Source organism: Aedes albopictus, chromosome 2, assembly GCF_035046485.1.
Source record: "Aedes albopictus strain Foshan chromosome 2, AalbF5, whole genome shotgun sequence".
Classification (NCBI taxonomy): domain Eukaryota; kingdom Metazoa; phylum Arthropoda; class Insecta; order Diptera; family Culicidae; genus Aedes; species Aedes albopictus.
In genome coordinates this window covers 414,320,943-414,340,534 of record NC_085137.1, presented here as the reverse complement: position 1 = coordinate 414,340,534, position 19,592 = coordinate 414,320,943, and positions in this window count along the sequence as shown.

Genomic DNA, 19,592 nt, shown 5'->3' with positions numbered 1-19,592 from the left:
GAGGAAGCGTAAAAAAGAGATGGAAGTAAAACTGCCGCCCACACTACTCTACTTGAATTATCTAACTGCTAGCCGGAAACAGTTGAGGCAGAACATTGAGACATCCTAGTTTGCCAACAAGAAGCCGAAATGGGACGGGGGGGGACGGAGAACGAGCCAAGAATCAGTAGCTAGTGAATCGCACACTCACAGACGGAACTTATATCGTAAAACCATCAAACTATTACTATATATTACCTAATATATAAAATACAATTTCATTAGAGCATGACACAGAACCCAAAAAATCAAGCCGTTTACAGAAAATTTATACGAAAAATTTATTTATATAACAAATGCAAATCGCATAAGTATAACAAAAAAAACATAGTAGCAAAAAAACTATCGATTATTTATCCTTAAAAAAGTGAACTGTGCTAAAATATGGCAAGATAAAAAAAACGAATAACAACACTGTTATTGTAGCGATCCGTGAGGAAAGTAAAATAAACTTGTTAAACACAACTCGGCAGCGGCTCTTCTTATAGCAATGACACACGGCCACACGGATGTTTTCAAAAACTTTTAAAACGCATCGTAGAACTGCGCTGCAAACAAACAAGCAAACTATAAGCGGCTATGACAAAACAAACAAAAACGAATTAATCCAAACTCACACATACACACATTTCTTCCTTTTAATCGGTGATATTTACCTAGTGGTGTGCAGCAGACGAGATAAAAAAAACTAGGGTAAACAACAAACTATTGAAACGATTCGCGAATGGTGGTGTTGAAGGGGATGAAAGAAGGTAACACAGTGTTAAAGTAGTTGAACGTTGATATTTCACGCGTTGTGTGTAGGATGATGAAAATTTGCTGCTACCATCGCGCCGCCACCGGTCGCAATAGGTTATTGTGTTTCTGTGAACGAACACACTAAAATGAAAACAACGCTCACACCATCGGCTATCCGGTAGGTAAGTGTAAACTAGCTAGAGCGGTAGGGGTATATCGCATTGTTCGCGTCACTCTGAGTTGCAGCAATCATTAGCTGACCTGCTACCTATTATCATTTTCAGTGTTTAGCTTCCCCTAATCATCACTGCAAATCATAACTTCACACGAATAAGGCATGACTCATTCTTCGAATGGAGTGACGTGACGCAGCTCGATTCGAACATCGAGATGAGAATTCTCGACTCGAATGAGGTGACTCGCCGTGCAAATCGAATGGAGAGTCACCTCATTCGAGTCGAGATTTCTCACCTCGATATTCGAATCGAGCTGCCGCGTCACGTCACTCCATTCGTAGAATGAGCACAATTGTCATTCATTCTTGTATTTTTTTTTTACATGATGAGGTACCTTCAGGTACCTTGAACTTCGTGAGGTTAGGTTTCTTACGGTGAAATAACGAAATGTGGCAAGGCGACTACCGTAAAGTAGTTATTGTAAAGACTCGCGTTTACCTTATATTGGCAGTTCTCTACATCTGTGGTTCACTGACGAGGTCTTCAGTCGACCTTTAGCAACCGTTGCTTCCAATGTTTTCACCGTGTTTGGTTACGTTGATGAGAATCGACTGTCTCAGCTTGCACGTTACGAAAATATCGCGTTTCTGCCGACAATCTTTTAAAAAGTGGTCACGCTTTCCGCTTCTTGACATCTCCCATGAAGCTTCTTGGCTGGGGTTTGACCGCAGCTTCCGAAACAGCAGCTGTATTGATTCTTCAACAAGCCCCTTACCGTTTAGTCTGTGTTTCATCTCTTCAGCCAGTAAACGCTGCTTCACCATTTCAAGAGTAAGATCTTCCTCAGCTAGCGTTTCGAGGGCAGTCACCGACGGATCATACGAATCTGATACAGTATGGAACAAGGATGAGGTCTTCGAATACCAGCGCACATGGGCTCGCACTGACTTCCCGTTTACCAGCTTCAAGCGATCCAACTGCTTCATGAGAGGATTTTGAGTTCCGATGTACTTCTTTGTAAAGGTATTTCCAAGGACCTTCCACACCTTTTTTTTGCTGAGGTTTTCTCGCGTACACTTCCAGCTCCAGCAATTCATTAGCAAGCAAACGGATAATATGAGCTCTAGTTTTACGGTCAACTCCATCAAAGTTTCCTTGTTCTGCAGCAACCTGCCCGGGGAGCTCTCCGTCAGAGTCTTCAACACTCGTAACCTTTTGAGGAACGATGGCACGAGCAACGTAGAGGACGTACTTTTTAAGTGAATGTTTTGAGAATAACATACCTAATATGTCTTCGGAGAAGTTGTTCAGTAGATCAATGCTTACGTGGTATTAGTTTAGAATTGGCACATTAGGAGGCGCAAATGTTGCTGAAAGATTTCGGCATTACTCTCTGCATTCTCCTCCTGTCATCCTCAAAGGGATTCCTTCCGGGATTCTTTCAAAGATTTCTCCAGAAAACTTCCAGGGGTTCTTTCCGGGATCCCTGTCGGGCTTTACCCAATGATTCCACCCTGGTTTTCTTTCATTGATATTCGCGGGATTCCTTCTGAAACTTCTCCCAAGGTTTCTATAAAAATATCTTCAGCGTTATCATTGAGAATTATTCCCGGGATTTCTTCGTTTGCCCTGAGATTATTTCAGGATTTTTTCCGGCATTTTACGGGAATACAATCAACGATTCCCCCCGGGGTCCCTTTAGGGATTCTTTCCGGGATGCGATTGTTTCAAGATTTCTTTACGTTACATCAGCGATACTTCCCGGGATTCCTTCAGGAATTCCTCCACGATTTCTTCATTGAGTTTCCCGGGTTTCCTTTAGGGATTCCTCCCTGCAGGAATGTATCGATAATAGTCAGTAATTCCTCCTGATAACTCTCCTTAGGTTTCTACCAGATTTCATCTTGTAATTCCTCCCAAGAATACTGTAGGGATTCGTTCCAGTATTTTTCCTGAAATTCCACCCCCAGGATTCTTCTTGAAATTTTTTCTAGTATTCTCTGAATTCTCCTCCCGGAATTCCTGACGGGATTCCTTCCGGTATTCTTTCGGGGATTTCTCAAGAAATCTTCCAGAGTTTGCCTACTGGGCTTCTCCCAGGGATTCTATCCGGGTTTAATTTCTCACGGGATTCATTCAGGGACTTCTTCCAAGATTTCTTCAAAATTTCTACTGGGTTTCCATCAAGGATTCCTCCCGGGATTTCTTCAATTGATTTCCGAGAATCTTTAAGAGATTATTTTCCGGAATTCCATCAACGATTCCCCTGGATTCCTTGAGGGATTCTTTCCGGGATTCCTTCAGCGATTATTTTAGGATTCTTTCAAGTATTCATCAATGATTTATTTCAGAAATTCCATTAGGGATTCCTCCCGCGATTTCTTTACGTTTTATCAGGCATTCTTCCAGTAATACCTACAGGAATTCCACCCACGATTTCTTCATTGATTTTTCCCGGGTCTTCTTTGGAGATTTCTCCCTGCATGAATTTATCGATTATATATTGATGATTATAATTGGATTTCTACTAGATTTCATCTTATAATTCTTCCCAAGAATACTGTAGGGATTCGTTCCTGGATTTCTCCTGGAATTCCCCCGGTATTCCTGTCAAGATTCTTCCTGTAATTCCTTCAAGTGTTCTTCTATGGTTTCCTCTCGGTATTCCCCTCTGAATTCTTCTACCGGCATTCCCAAAGGAAATTCTTCTGGGATTCTTTCAATGACTTCTTCAGAAATCTTCCACAGGTTCCTTCCGGGATCCCTACAGGGCTCCTTCCGGTGATTCTTCCAAGATTTCTTTGAAAATATCTTCTGGGTTCCCGACAAGGATTCTTCCCGGATTTTTTTTTCAATTGTTTCCCCCGAGATTCTTTTGAAGATTTTTAGCGGGATTCCTTCAGCGATTCTTTCAGGATTCTCTCAAGAATTCATCCAGGATTTCCATAAGGAATTCCTACCGGGAACTTTTTGTTTGATTTAACCTGAGATATCTTTAGGGCTTTCAAACGAGATCCCTTTCGGTTTTTTCACGGATTATTCCAGAGATTCCATTACTGATTCCTTGGAGATTGCTTCCGATATTCTTTCGGGAATTTCATGCGGGATTCAATTATGGATTCTTTTGGGGATTCTTCCAGGATTTTCTCCGGGATTCCTTTACGGATTCCTCCCATAACTCACTCAGCGATATTTCCGGGATTTCTACAGATATTTCTCTTGCGATTCCTCCCGATATTCCTTCATTGATGATGATGAACTTAGGCGTGTTAGTATAGTATCTGTAAGTAAAATAATACATATCGGGTTAAGTACTGTTCCATTCAATTCCAACTAACTATTTGCATCCTATGACAGATACGTATTTCGACTTCAACTGTAAAATCTTCTTCAGTGTCTCATAATTGACTCAGCTGACTTGATTCCTTCATTGATTTCTCCCTGGATTACTTTTAGGGGATTTCTTCTGGGACTCCTTTCAACATTCTTTCAGGAATTTCTCCTGAGATTCATTAAGGGGTTCCTATGGGGATTCTTCCAAGATTTTTTTTTCAGAAATTCCTCTAAAGATTCCACCAGGGATTCTTCGCTGGATTGATCCAGAGATTCTTTCCGGAATTCCTTCTTTTATGTCTCCTGATCTGACATTTTCCCGGGATTCCTCTTCCTACAGCGATTTCTTCCGGGATTGTTCTTGGCATTCTTTTCAAGATTCCCTAATTGATACTTCTCGAGTTTTATATTAGAATATTTCTGGGAATCCCTCAGAAATACCTCCAGAATTTCGTCAAGAATCCCTCTAGGAATTCTTGCTGGAAACCCGTTACGAATAAGAATTCTCTCGGTATTCCTTCATTGATTCCTGCCGGAATCCTTCATCAAATTCTTCCGGGATTCCTTCATAGATTTTTTTCAGCATTCCATCAGGGATTCCTACCGGGATTCTTTCACGAATTATTCCCGAGATTGTATCAGGGATTATTCCAAATTATTCCTGACTTTTTCCCGGGATTTCTTTAGGGACTCATTCCGAGATTCCTACGTTAGTTTCTTTTCAGATTCCTTCAATAATTTCTCCTGGGATTCTTTCAGTTATACCTAAAGAATTCATTCGGCGATTTTTCTCGGCATTCCTTTGGTATTCCTCCAGAATATTAGGGCTTTTGAGATTTCAGAGATTACTCAATGATTTTTAGAGGATTTTTCCTGTGCTTCTCTCATAGATTTCTTCAAATATTCCTCCCAGGATTTCTTCATTGAGACCTCCCGAGACTCCTTTAGGGAATTCTTCCCGGGATTCTTTCAGTTATTTTTTTTATTTTTTTTTTCAAAATTCCTTTAGGGATTTCATCCGGGATTCCTTACGGCACTTTTTCAGGTATTCCGCCTGACATATATTTAAAGATTCCTTCGGAAATTTCCGCTGGATTTTTCCAGAGATTCCTTCAGATATTTCTACTGTGATTGCTCAATTGGTTCTTCCCGGATTTCCCCGGAGATTTTTCTTCAGGAAATTCTTCTGAGATTCCTTTAATGATTTCTCCAGGAAGCATTTTGGGATTACTTCAGGGCTTTTTCTCTGAATTCCTTCCTGAGTTTTTTTTTTCAGGAACTACTCCAGTATTTTTTCATGGATTGCCTCTGGGACTCCTTAAAGGATTTATGTCGGGTATCCTACTGGATTCTTTAAAGAATTCATCCAGAGATATCTTCAGGTAATCGTTCCGAGATTCCTTTTGGGATTTCTTCAGATATTCTTCCTGGGATTTCTCTTCATCTAAAACTTGTTTTCTCAAAGAATCCTTGAGGATTTCCTTCACGAAGGCATTCAGCTGTTCATCCAGAAGTTTCTCCCGAGTCGGGAGTCCCGACACTGCTCCGCCAATTTGTTCAGTGATTCTGCTTGAATTTCATCCGTGAGTTTTCTGAGAAATGATTCTGAAAATTTGCAGAAATATTTTTGGGAAAATAGTGGGAAGCATGAGTTAATCAATGCTGCATATAAAAGTGTGGGAGTTTATGTCTCATTGTTGCAAACATTGTAACAAAGTTTATTATGCTAACAATTAACGTTCTTGAACATATAATTACTGAAATCGTTAATGTCGGTGAAATTGTTGCATGAACATTTCATTTGTGAAAGTATATTAGTACATTTTATATGCTTCATAACCACTTTCGGAGTCGCCACATGTTCGTATTTATTCTAAAAAAACATTTGTTCGAAACAACTAACTACAACGCAGTGCAAAAACCCCCTATTTCTGCCAACAGTAGTAGCTACGATTTACAAAAATCTTTTCAAAAGATCTGGTAGAACACAAAAATATAACAAAACAAAAAAAAACACTTAAAATAACCCACAACCTAAACTGTGACACATCCGGACACAAAGACACGAAGAGAGCAGTATCCTAAGAATCATGAACATGATAAGAAACGAAGAATGCTAAACCCAAAACCAAAACAGTTGATCGGAAGTGGCAAAGGCTAAATACAGTAGAATGATTTCTTACGTAGAATTTTTTGTTTGTTGTCTCTATTTCAAGAAATCAAGGAAATAAAAACAAAACAAGCGAAAGGTTGCCATGCGAAGAAAAGGCACGAAAATCTAAGTCAAGCGGAAACGCATTAAAAAAAAGAAACAGATGAAACAAAAGAAGGAAAGAAAAAAAAACCCAGAAGAAGAAAGTTGATTCAATGTGTTATTATATATGAAAGAATGTATTTATTTTAATTTATATACACTGATGAAGAAACCAGAGATAAACTAAAACTAAAAAACCGGAAAAGACGCATAAAAGGAAATAAAAAGTGAAAAAGTGAAACAAAACAAAAACTGTGGAAAGGCTTTCTTTTGCTGTTCTTTGGATTGAGAAATTCCCGTGTTATTTCCAGTGTGGGTATGATGCTTTCATTTGTCGGATTATAGCAAAGTTTTATTCCGGAAAATCTATTCTCAAATATGCCTATCATGGTGCTCTTTTAAGATTTTTTTTTTACATTTGCTCTCTATTTTTCTTCATTTTTTCCAGTATTCGATTATGTTTATCAGTAATTGCAACGAGATTTGTTTTGTTTGTTTTGTTTGGTTTGCTTTCAGCATACAATCAATACATTGTGTTTGTGAGTGTGTGTGTTTTTTTAGGACAAAAAGGTGCATTCCGCGGAAGGTGGATTCACTAGCACCACAAAAGGAGTCGCTGCCTTCCAGCTCCAGACTCCGTCAAATTTGGCTAGATTCGCTGTCTTTTATCATTAATATTAAATAGCTGTGTGGGTGTGTTCAAAAAACGGTTGCACATGATTTTTGGTTGATTTTCCATTGTCCTCTACGTTCGAGTATAAAAAGTAATACAATAGTAGAAAAAAAATCAACTCGTACAGAGAAAAACGATTTCATTTGCATCATCCCTATCGATCTCCGTGTTTATTATTTCATCTCTCAGTTTCCTTCTGTTTTAGAACAATGAGATGTTATAAAGTTATTTCTTATTACGAGGCTGTTGTTTCTCGTTTAGAACGTTTTCGTTTGTTGTATGCTTGTTGCTGTTGTTGTTAATCATTACATCACTAGAGCAGTCCACTTTTTGGTAATTGGTTGTTATCGCTTACGTTTAACTCTCACTAGTTTTCGACGATGGAATATTTTCTAGTATTTGTTTTTCCTTTACGTGTTACCCTCCCAGTTTGCAGTATGAAGGTGCAGATTTGCGCCATTTGCCTATTATTGTTATGTATTCTCGGTTCTGGTTTTTATTGGTAGTAAAAAAAGTTTCCGTTTGTTTTGCTTGAGTTGTTGAGTTTCTTCATGGATTTGCTTTTCTTGTTTGCTATGTTTTAATTGTATTTCGCTTCTTATCGTTACATTGTTTTTTGTTTCGTTTTGGGTAATCTTATTTGTTTTAATCCTTTATCACAGATGTTATCATTTTGCACGTGGTTGGTTTGAGTTTTGTTACGTTTCTTCGTCACGATGAATGCTGTTCTAATTATTCTATCCGTTATTAGTCTTGCTCTTGTTCTTTCAGAACAAGTGGATTTGTCAAATATTTCATATAGTAAAGCTTTGCTGGAGTCTCCAGAGCTGAATTGTTATATCCTACGACAATTTTATAGGCAGATTTTGCAGCCTATTGTTTCTGACTTGTGGTGCAAACAGTAAAAACGAGGTTTATCTCATACACCTTGTCTGATATCCAGGAATATTTGATCAGTAGTCCCAATAGGTGCAACCTTCAGTGTGCCATTGTTGACATTATCTCTGCAGGAACGGATTTTTCATATCATCCTGTTTGACATGTTTGCATTTGGTATTTTTCGACATTGCAATACACGCTTGGTTGTCATCCAAAATTACAAAAGAGTGTTCTACAGCACTTTCCAACTTTCCAAATTATCTTTCAGCCACAAGCCTTCATACGTAGCAACACTCGAAGCTTTATACTCTGTCTTGATGATGATGCAACAGTTGGCTGCTTTTTGCTGGTCTGGATGTGGAACTTCCTATAAAACACTACCACCAATACTGTGCGGATGGTTGCCAACTTTACCTGCGTCCACTGCTTTTACGACTACACCGGCTGTGTAATTTACGGGTTTTCCATTAGCATTCTCTTCAACACGGGAGATCCATTTCGACTTCAATGGAGTAACATTGCTTGGAACGAACCGCCAGACCTTATTTACTCTCAGTGACATCAGTTCTTCATTAATATCTTTAGTCTGGTGATCCCCGTCAGAGCTTCCAGGAACATCTTGGAACCTTTGAGAAGTAGAAGGATCCAGGAAATAGGAATTTCGTAGAAGCTGAATTAGTACGAACCTCGAACGAAGAACCAGCATCTATATGTACTATCTGAAGAACATTGTACACCAGAAAAGATTTTTCCAACAAAATAGTCTTTCCACCTACCCGGAGGTCCGCGCTGGCGTTCGCTGCGGCTCATAAATTCTTCATCATGATTGAAACCATGATCTCCGAATGCTTAGGGAGTGCTAGTGTGTCGCTGCATTTCAGTTCTTTGGCGTACTTGTTGAAGAAACAACACACATCACCAGCTTATCCATAGACTTCAACAGCACGAGCTGAACGTCTTCCCTCTCGGAAAATCAAGATTCATGTGCTTCTGAAAGCTGATCGTGTACTTCATCGAACGGAAAACAATTTTCATTAAACTTGACATATTCCACAGGTTGTGTAAATATTATAAACCTAATTTCTTCCGCACCTGAGGCAGAATCCGCTCAATTTTCCAAATACTTGCAGCTTCGAAAAATTTGGCTTCTGATTTGTTCATAGTTCCATCTTGGTCTTTCCAGGCACTTGTCAGACTTCTATTCAACAAACATGTTGCAAACCTGTCGCCGTTGATGTTTTCGTAGCAACTTGCAGTCAATCATCTCAAAGCGTTGGAGAATCTTGTCGACCTATGCATTCTGTCAAAATCTGAGGACATCAGACTGCCTTTTGTAATCCAGCTTCGTGCCCAGGAAATGGTTGGCTTCTCCACAATCAGTCATGTCGGAAATAGGAGATAATCTTCCATCTTTGCATCCGTGGATTTCATTTCGTCCTTCACTGACCTTCACAGAACGTAGCCACTGTTCACAGTCGTGGCTCGATAGGAAGTCGGAATAGCATTCAGAACGATCTGAAGCAACAGAAGTTGCTTTATATTCGGTGCATGAATTCAGAAACTTATCCGAGAGCTTGCGCTACCGTCACTACGTCTCACCACGACATTCCTTTCCGGCTCGTGCAGTTTTGATTACAAAAGGAGTGCGCCTAGCGTTGGTTCGTTTTCTTCGTGTTCGTAAGAATCTTCAGCTTGGACCTTTTCTTAATCATCGGTGATTTCAAACTTTTTATACCAGGATTTTTTTTCATCTACCTCTCCGGTTCGTCAACATCTTGATCTGAATAGCCTGGGAGCTTTCCCCCTCTTGTAATGTTCACCACGTGTCGCGTGGTAGAATCTCTGGAGGAACATCAGCAGTTTCTTAGAGTCCACCTTGTACCGGTAACACGATTCATCGAATTTGACGTCACGAGTGATAAGTACTGGTCTTGAAATCTTGTCCCACAATCGGTAACCATGCGCAGAATATCCAATCATAACGATCTCTGGGATGCAGTTTTCCTCTGCGTTGACTTGGAATTCAGGCAAACGAACGCTTTGCAGCAGGAAATTCTAAGCTTTTCAACGGATGGACTAACGACTTCGGAAGCACCGTCGTTCGACTTCGCTCAATCAAACAGACTGCCGTCAACGCTGCTTCCGATCACATGGATCAAACCTTGGAATCAAACAGCATCGCCACGGTGATCTGGACTTAAATCCCATTTCGTATATAGTGTTGCTTTCGAGCATTCGACAAATACTTATGTCCTTGCTTGAGCTTCGATATCTTCAATCCGAATGTACTAGACGCCATCGCTTCATACTTCAATCTTACGCTTAGCAGGTATATTACGGTGCAGTGCGTATGGTCATCACCTGCTCTGGCAAGCTTTTTGATCAACCTGAGGTTATCGATACCAGTAGAACGTCCTCCATGCAAAGTGGTTGCTACATCCGGTGACCTTCGCTTCCAACGTCTCTTCGTTCCTAGCCACACCGATGAGGATGATGGTCACAGACAAGATCAAGTTTGAAGGTTATCAGAGGTTACCTTGCTCGTACTTGTCATCTTGTTCAACCGATCTGTCACGAAAACTTGTCAGAATTGTCTGTTCTCGGATAAGATCCGCAAACTCCATCAGATGAGCTCGCATGAACTTCCCTTCTTCCAGCTTCAAGCGGCTCAACTGATTCCGGAATAGATTATGAGTGCCGATCTTGGTGCAGATAAATTTTTTTTTTGCAATTTCTCATCGTAATAGGCTGTTTTACCTCACGCAAAGCTGTCAGGAAAAGGCCTACTTTCCCACACCAAATTAGCAGTGCTGTAATGGTTCATTACAGCACTGATTTGCGTTGCGTAATGATCCATTACAGCACTGTTTTAAATTTTGATCAACTTGATGCTATCTGGATGCAGATTTGTAAACTTGTGACAACTGCACAGTATAACCTGCTACGATCAGACTTTCTTAATCATGGGTATGAACATCAGTTTGCAGTTTGATGAAAATGTTTTGTTAAAAACTATCCTCAAGTGGTAATTTATGAAATTGCAAAAAACGTGCAAAACTCGGCGCAGAACTCGATTTTTACAGCAATCTTCGTAATTATCCAACTCGGCAAGCCTCGTTGGACAAATGTACGACTCGTGCTGTAAAAATCTTCATTCTGCACCTTGTTGCGTAAACTACTATTAACGAACGTGTTTTCAAGCACAGACGGGCTTGGTGGTCTAGTGGCTACCGTTTCTACCGTGGCTACCGTATGCAAAAAGTCCTGGGTTCAAACCCATGCTCGTTCCTTTTCTCCTACTTTGTAGCTTCATATCTACTTTTCTATCTTTTCTACATATACATCTCATGTATACTTGGACGTTCGTAGCCATCGGTAGAACTAGAAACGGATTGAAAAAGCCGTTTCTTTTCCTATCAATTTTTTAATACAAAACATTGTCAATCTATCATATAACGCCTACAAGTTATGTAACCAAGCCAAGCAAACTGTGCCGCTTCACAGTAATCTACACACAATATATTGCTTTACGCCTGGCATCCATACAGCAATGCGGTAACCCTGTGCCAAAAATAAACATTTCCCATCAACACTCTAACATTCGCATGGCCTTGTACAGGCGCAGAGGACTCAACGGCCTGTGGACAGCAAGCGATTGCAATAATCATTTCACTCCCCTTACTCTTCTTGAACTAGCCTAGGGCTAAAAATCTCGTTACTACAGATATATTTAAAAAAAATCTTGACCTGCAACCTGACGCAGAAGGCGCCATTCTCGCCTAAAAATAAAATACCATCAATGCTGAACACACTCAAGATGCCTGTTAGTCCCAAGCAGCTACCTCGTTGGTTCCTTGTGTGAGTGTAGCTTATGTGGCAATACTGCGAGCGGTCAATCAAGCTCAAGTTCAAGCAGCTCAAGTGTTTTAAGCGCCTTCCACATGACCGGGACTCTAATAGCGTACAACCTCCAATACCTTGTTGGCCAAGCAACTAACAATATGGGCGTTGGCTTTGCGACATGCTTCGTCGACATCGTTGAATCAGATTCAACCGCTGGAAGGTTATACGTGAGAGTCTTCAACACACCACCAGTAGAATCCAGGAACATCTGCACTCTGTAGCTCCAGTTCTGGAATCTTGATCCACCATCGAATTGTGGTATTCCGTGTGCCGATTCTTGCGCGTTGCTACCCATAACCTTATGACGACGAGGTTGCCAGACGAAAACAGTTTATTTAGAAACACGTCTGTATGAATTGAGATTTGGCTTTTGAACATAATGGTTGAGTAAAAATAACAGTGGCTGGTCGCCAAGGGCGTACGCAGGGTGGGGCGAATGCTAGGGCGAATGCCTGCTGTGTTAATAGTAACAGTTGGAATACGAATACAAGCAAGAACAAGCAGACTACTATGATTTGGTAACTTTTGCCAAGTATTTTTAAATCTGGACCACTGTGCGTTACTAACTGCTTCGTCACTTATTTAGAGACCTTCTCTTCTCGTTACTTCATTGAGTTGGATGACCGTTTACGCGAACTCAAGATCCTACTTCAAAAACGCCGCACATCTATCCATTGGTTACGTGGCGTCTAATTGGCCGGTGATGGTCTATGGAGCGACGCTTTTCGGACGTTTGAGCCATCGCGGTGTCCATAGAGCTAAGGCGTTCATCCGGCAAACTAGAATGAATGCTCAGCGGGTACTTTAGTGGTACCTACAGTGATCCTGAGGCTTAGAAGGGTGAAAATGACCAACCTGATCAGAATTACGCTGGGCCTCAGCTGGATGTCATAACTTTGGCTGTAATCAATGCTCTCCTTCCAGAATCAACTCCATTTACAGACCAAACTCGTGTAATGTATGTTTACCGATTATGTTTAGCTTTTCCTCAGCTAGCTAAACTGTGGCTTTCGTTGAATTTTGAAAGGAGCTGCTTTTTGTATATTTTTACATTCAAAAGGAGCTGCTCGATTAATGGCGATCCATTATCTGGGGCTCCGACCGTTTTGGAATCCACCCTTCTTATTTCACTATTATCCCCTTTATGGTCTGCTTTATGCCACTCAAAATGGCTGCCCATTGTATCCTTCTGCGACGTCTGGTGGTGAATAGCGGTACTATTCGTCAGGATATCGTACAGATTAGTTATAGGCTTTGAGGGACTTCCTCGATAAAACATAAAGGCACAATGGAACACACAATCACGATAATGTCACAAAACTTGGACATTTCAACACAGACTATGGCTTGTATGCCCTCTGCTGTACGTAGGAATCGTCTCCATTCGACTCAGTCCATAGCTGTGTGTCTCCAGTCACGCACTCTACGAAGGGTCCGCAGATCGTTCTCCACTTGGTCGATCCATCTCGCTCGCTACGCAAAACGTCGTCTTGTACCGGCCAAATAGCCCTCAAGAACCATTTTTACCGGGTTGTTATCCGACATCCTGGTGACGTGGCCCGCCCACCGTAACCTCCCGACGTTCGCGGTGTCGACGATGGCTTGTTCTATTAACCCCAACTAACATTTTCAGTGGTATAAGCTTCAGTCATTCGCTTTCTGTTGTGTAACCATCGAATTGAAGCAGTCAAAGCTGCGTAAAAGGGAAGCTAGTCAAATATAAACCATAAGCTAATACACGACTGCAAAACAAGCACCATTCAGCTACCAAACTCGGTTTTCAAAAATCAATCACTTGTCACTGGGGCTGCCTTTACAGCACTCTGTTCCAACTCCAGGAGATTTCCCGGAAGATGTGAAAACTTGAACAAATCCACTAACAAAACAGCTGCTACTATACAGCACAATTCCTAATACTGACAAATCCACAAACCAGAAGCGCTTTGAAGGCCGTTATGCGATATCATTACAGCTAGAAGCTGTAATAAAGAAACTGTTGGAATACCAACACGGCTTGTCGGATGTAAACATTATTGTTAAAACAAACTTCGAGCGCGATATATAGCTACTACACAAATACTTTACAGCTATCTATCTCTGTGTTATGACATTATTTCGGTTGCTTTTATTGCACTTTAATCCAACTCCGGAAGATTTGCAGTAAGTGTCTCAGCCAACAAAACAGCTGCTTTTATACAGTACATTTTGTAATGTTGCCAAATACACAAAACAGCAGCGCTTAGTAGTTGTTTAAAGAACACTCTTTCAGCTAGAAGCTGTGACGGAAAACCTGTTCACGCAACCACACAGCTTCTTCAATGTAAACATTGCGTTTGACGTTTCACAAGCTTTTGCAACAAGATGAAGTTAGGTAAGGTTTCTTGTGGCACAATTATGAAGCCTTGTCTGGAGTAAAACAAAACGGGCTATTTTCTATGCTATTTTTATATAGCAGTGTGGCAGCGAGGACATCATCGGGACCAGTGGATACGAAGATCAGGAGTTCTATTGCAAGTAGAGGCAAGTACTGTAATTATTCAATTTTAAAAGCGTTAATTCCAGTTCCACATGTATTACGTCACGGTATCCATAACCTAATTATATTAAATCGATTAATTTGGGGATGCCGTATAACTATTATTTAACAACTGTGAAAAGGCTGAAAAAGCGCCTTCTCAAGAGGTTATTCCGTTAGTGGTTACATAGGAGCCGAGAAAAGAGCTATGAATAGGTGGCATAGAAGCTGATCGCACAACATGTACAAGTGGATTAAGTTCGCCAGATTCATTGGTATAGGGCTTGCATAGAAGCTTCCGTCCATATGTACAACACGGTAACTCAGCATCAAGCCGTATTGAGGACGCTTTGTTGATGTTTACATTTACAATAAATGTTAGTTGGGACAGCAGTTCTGATGCAGCTCGTGATTCATTCGCCTTCTCCACGTTCCGTCACACCACTGGTTACAAATATCTGAATCAACTCCAAGAGGAGTTCTGGACAACCTCGTTGAATGAATGACTTGAAGAATTTCTGCTGAACGATTTTCTAGAAGAACTTCAGAACTTCTGCCAGAAGCTTGTTGAACATATTCTTGAAAAATACTCTTGAAGAAATTTCGAAAAATATACATACTGTAGGAATTTATATTTATACGAGATTTTGCTCAGGTTCGTCATGTAGGTTCCTCATGCGAGAATTTCTACAGAAAACCTACATAAATTTGGGTGGGATTTCAAGGAATTCGTAGGAGACTCCGGAAGAGAAATATCTTGAGAACTCCAGGAGCAATTTCAGGAATTTTTTTTAAGATTTCAAGGCTATTTCTTAAACCAAAATCAGTTCCCCAAAAACTTTCTGGCAATGAAATACTTGACATAACCACTTGTTTTTCGACTGACTGCTCGCTTCTTCTAGGTGTCCATCTAGTATCCTTCCCCAAAAATTCAACGTCATCACGCATCTTCACCAACATAAGTGGTTGATCGTCACACTTACGCAACTCTATACTGTTATATGTACGCAACGCATCTCTCGTCTGGCTCGATTGTGTAAGTCTTGAACGTTCTCTTTTGCTGTTGTCTTCTTGATTTATAAATAGTGCTGTCGAATTGTGCACTAGAACTCTATATAATTCGATGGTTTGATATTGGTTCTCTTCTCTAAAGTTCTCATGTTCTCTTCATCATTTCTCAGTTGTTTTTCCTAATTAACGATGGCATCTTACTCGTGCTTCCCTTGTTTGATTTAGATTTCTTCGTTCTGTACGCATCTGGTTTGTTTTTTTTTTATTAGGAAGCGTCATTTAAATCAACTGAACGGCTTGTTCATTAGTATTGAACATATATATTTTTGTAAAATAAGATCAGTTTCATCAAACAGAAGGGAAACCTACACACATCTAGGTCGATAAACTGCTGCTTGCTTGCGGCACTAAAGTATTAACAAGGTTAGCAACTACTAACATCTATTCGGTAGCGATTATGCATTTCATGCCATTTTTTTGTGATTTGAATTGATACTTTTGATTATTACGTTTATCTTTTTTTTTGTCGGTTTTGTTTGTTTCAATACATCAAATACATACACGTTTTTGTCTAGTCGCTATCAAATACACTCTCATCTATAATATTGGTATATTATTATTAGCTAAGTGTTCCATAACCAGAGAAAAATAAATAAACTAAACAATCATGCTTCCTTACAAACAGAGTAAAATATAAATATAAGAATGTTCCATTACTTTTGCTCAGTTCGAGTAGAACTATCGCGCATCGGTGACCGATGATTAACTGAATAAATCCGATTACCGATTTGTTGAGTTTTGTTGTTTGTCCGCGTTCGCGCGTTGTTTTCCCTTTCCTGTCGCACATTTCTCGCTCGCGGTGCTACGTTATTGTTCACCCTTTTCTCAATCTTGGTATGTGTCTTGGTTAAGATTACTCTTTCTCTCTAACTTTCTCTCTCTCTCTCAACATCATCAATCAGCTATTTTCGCTTGTTTACGTGTGTGTATGTGTTGCTTTGTTGGTTTGTTAATCGTTTTGTGTTGTTTTCATTTGCATACTTTGATATTATCACAGATCTAATTTGTTGCGTTAAGGAATTGTTGTTGTTGTTTGTTGTTGTTATGTTCTTTGTTTGCTTGTCACACTTGCTTAACTGTAACACATTTTTGTTGTTATTTGTAGCTTTTTTTCGCTCTATTCGCTTTATAGGCACGCCGTTACATGATCTTCTTGGTTTTACTTTTGTTCCCTTCTGATGTTTTCGTGAAATGTTTTTTACTAGTACCTGGGTGTTTCTATCAAAAGGATCGTTCGAGTTTCAAGGGAAGGGACGGTCTCGCATAAAATGTAACTTTATCCGTTTTGCTGTGTTTTGTTTCTTCACCTAATGTCACTTCGAATCTTTGGCTAAAGCGTACCATCGTACTTACTTCTACACTTAACACGCGATGGGATACCGGTTCGTTTGTTTGTAGTGTTTCACTTATTTTTAAGTTCCTATGACTTTGTGTCTACCATTTGTCGTTCGCTATTAGTGAATGTGTTATTTATCTTCTTCTTAATAAGCGTTCCTTAACTCTGATTTGTATTTCGTTTATTTCCGTTTTCTGATATATAATTCTCTTGATGGTTAAATAGATCTATATTTCTTACCACTTAGTATCTCTTTCGATCTGGCTCTTTTTCTGACTAGGAAAGTAACGAAACGGTTGTCTTGTTGTTACACGAAACAAGATTGCAAACTTAATTATCAGTTCCGAGACAAGTTGTAAGTGTAAAACAAATACTTCCTAATGTATGTATGTAAGTTACGATCTTTCGATTTGCCCATCCCTCTCGAGAATGGGCTTCAACAACAAGTCCTCCATCTATACATATTTGCTGATGAATAAGGTACACAGTACACACAAATTTGCAACGTCGTTCACTTAAAAGCTTATCATTTCTACAGTTCCTTACGTTGGATGTTTTCGATAAAATACCTTTTGGGTTGCATGTTGATGGATTTTCCCTTCTCATTTGATTTGTTTCCCTTAAAGAGTAGGCATTTGGTTGTGTGTTTTACTCAGTGCTACGAGATTTTCTCCTTAGTCTGTTTGTTGTTAATATAATCTATAGTCTTTTGAAAATAAATATTTTAGATTCTCTAACGACAGTACTTTTGTATTCTGGCATACTTTTGGGTAATCTTGTGTTTTCTTGCAACTAATAATCACGTAGATGCCAATGTTTTGTAAATTCATATTAGTTTTATTCAGAGAGACTACGATGCAAATAGATTGAAGAAATTGTTTGCTAATTCTAAAACAATACCGTGAGGTCGCCATTCACCGCTCATTTAACGGTATTTCCGTAAAGTATATGACATTAAAAATCGACGTTTGCGAATATTGCACTTTAATTTACGTTAACAACTCAACAATTATGTTGTTATTATAGAAAAAATATGAAACGATTGTAAAATATGTTTACATTCGAAAAAATAAAAATTCAAATGTATTATCTCTTGACTCCTATTACCGCTCATGCATCCATTCACCGCTCATTATGGATCCATTCACTGCTCACTGGATTATTTTTTCATGGAATCACAGAAACTATTCATTTATAAAAACAAAATAACTTTTATTCACCAAAGTATTGATGATTAATGACGTTCAGTTCATCCTTTTTTGTCAAAATGGAATCTTCAACGGGTTTCACCTGTTGGATATTTCTTCTGCTGTTTGCCCTGAACAGTTCCCATGTTGTCCTGCAGCGCAGTGTGAGAACTATTTTTTGAGAACGTGATTTCAGGTACACCCATACAAAAACTTGGTGAAATGAAAGTTTTTTGATGTGACAGCATGTTACATTCACTTTTGTTACGATACTTTAATAACATTTGATCATTTTTGTATGATTTACCCAAAATGAACGGTGAATGGGGCATGAGCGGTGAATGGCGACCTCACGGTACGATTTTTTTCACATGTTCCTCAAGTTTCAATCATCATTCAATATAGTTTCTTCAGCTACTTCAGAGTTATCAAACAATGTCCATCATTTGCATCGGCTTTTGTCTTTTACCTAAACTTATGTCCAATAAATATGTAAAACAAAAAAATGAAAACAATTTATAATCTATTGATGAAAACACACATGTATATAAGAAAATATATTGAAAACTCCCGAAAAATACATAAATAATGTAACCGCAAAATATAAAATCACAGATCTGTTGTTGTTTTCACATCTTAAGGTTTGCCTACACTTTTTCACACGTGTTAGTGTATGTGTGTGTGTCTTCTGTGCGTGATCGCGCGCTTTTGTCTTCTCGTTCTCTTTCTTTTTCCTAGAATATTAGTCGTCCTACTATAACTTTTTCTTCCTTCCTAACGATTTCGCTAACAAATCTCACTTTTTGCTCTAAACAGCTGCATCTAGAACCATAGAGGTTTGTTTCGTTTCTTTTAGTGGTTTTGTCGTCGAGTTTTTCCCGTGACTTTGCTTTAACAACTAATTAAGCATCTTCCTTGGAAGTGTTCCGGTCTAGATTCAGATAAAACAGATTGCACTATATCGCTTTTACGCTTGCTTTGTCCCTAAACTATGATCTAACTAGAGCGCACCACACTTGATGAAGGAGAATCAACACTGCACTGTTGTTGGTACACGTTGGGTGGGTCATTGTTGATTACATAGCTTATAGCTATGTTGTAAGAGTTCTGGGGTCCCAAACAGATTTTGTAACATTTGCTTCAAATGGTTTCGCTTCCGGTTCAAACTTCATTTACACTTATGTGGTTTGTAAAATAAATACTAACACAACATAAAATCTTTTAGCAACTATTCTTAAGGATGTCTTCAAAATAAAAACTATATAAAAAGTCTTTACGGTTGTAGTGTTACGTAGCTATCAAATGGATATTGCTGTATCGTGTGATGATACATATAACAATAAAATGTACAAATAAATAATTGGAAAGATCTCACCACGTTTCATTTCATCGGACAATACCACCCATGTCTTAATACCTTTCCATTCCTACGAAAAAAAACCTGTTGACGCTCACTGTTTACTTTTTGCATCGAACAACAAAGTCCAG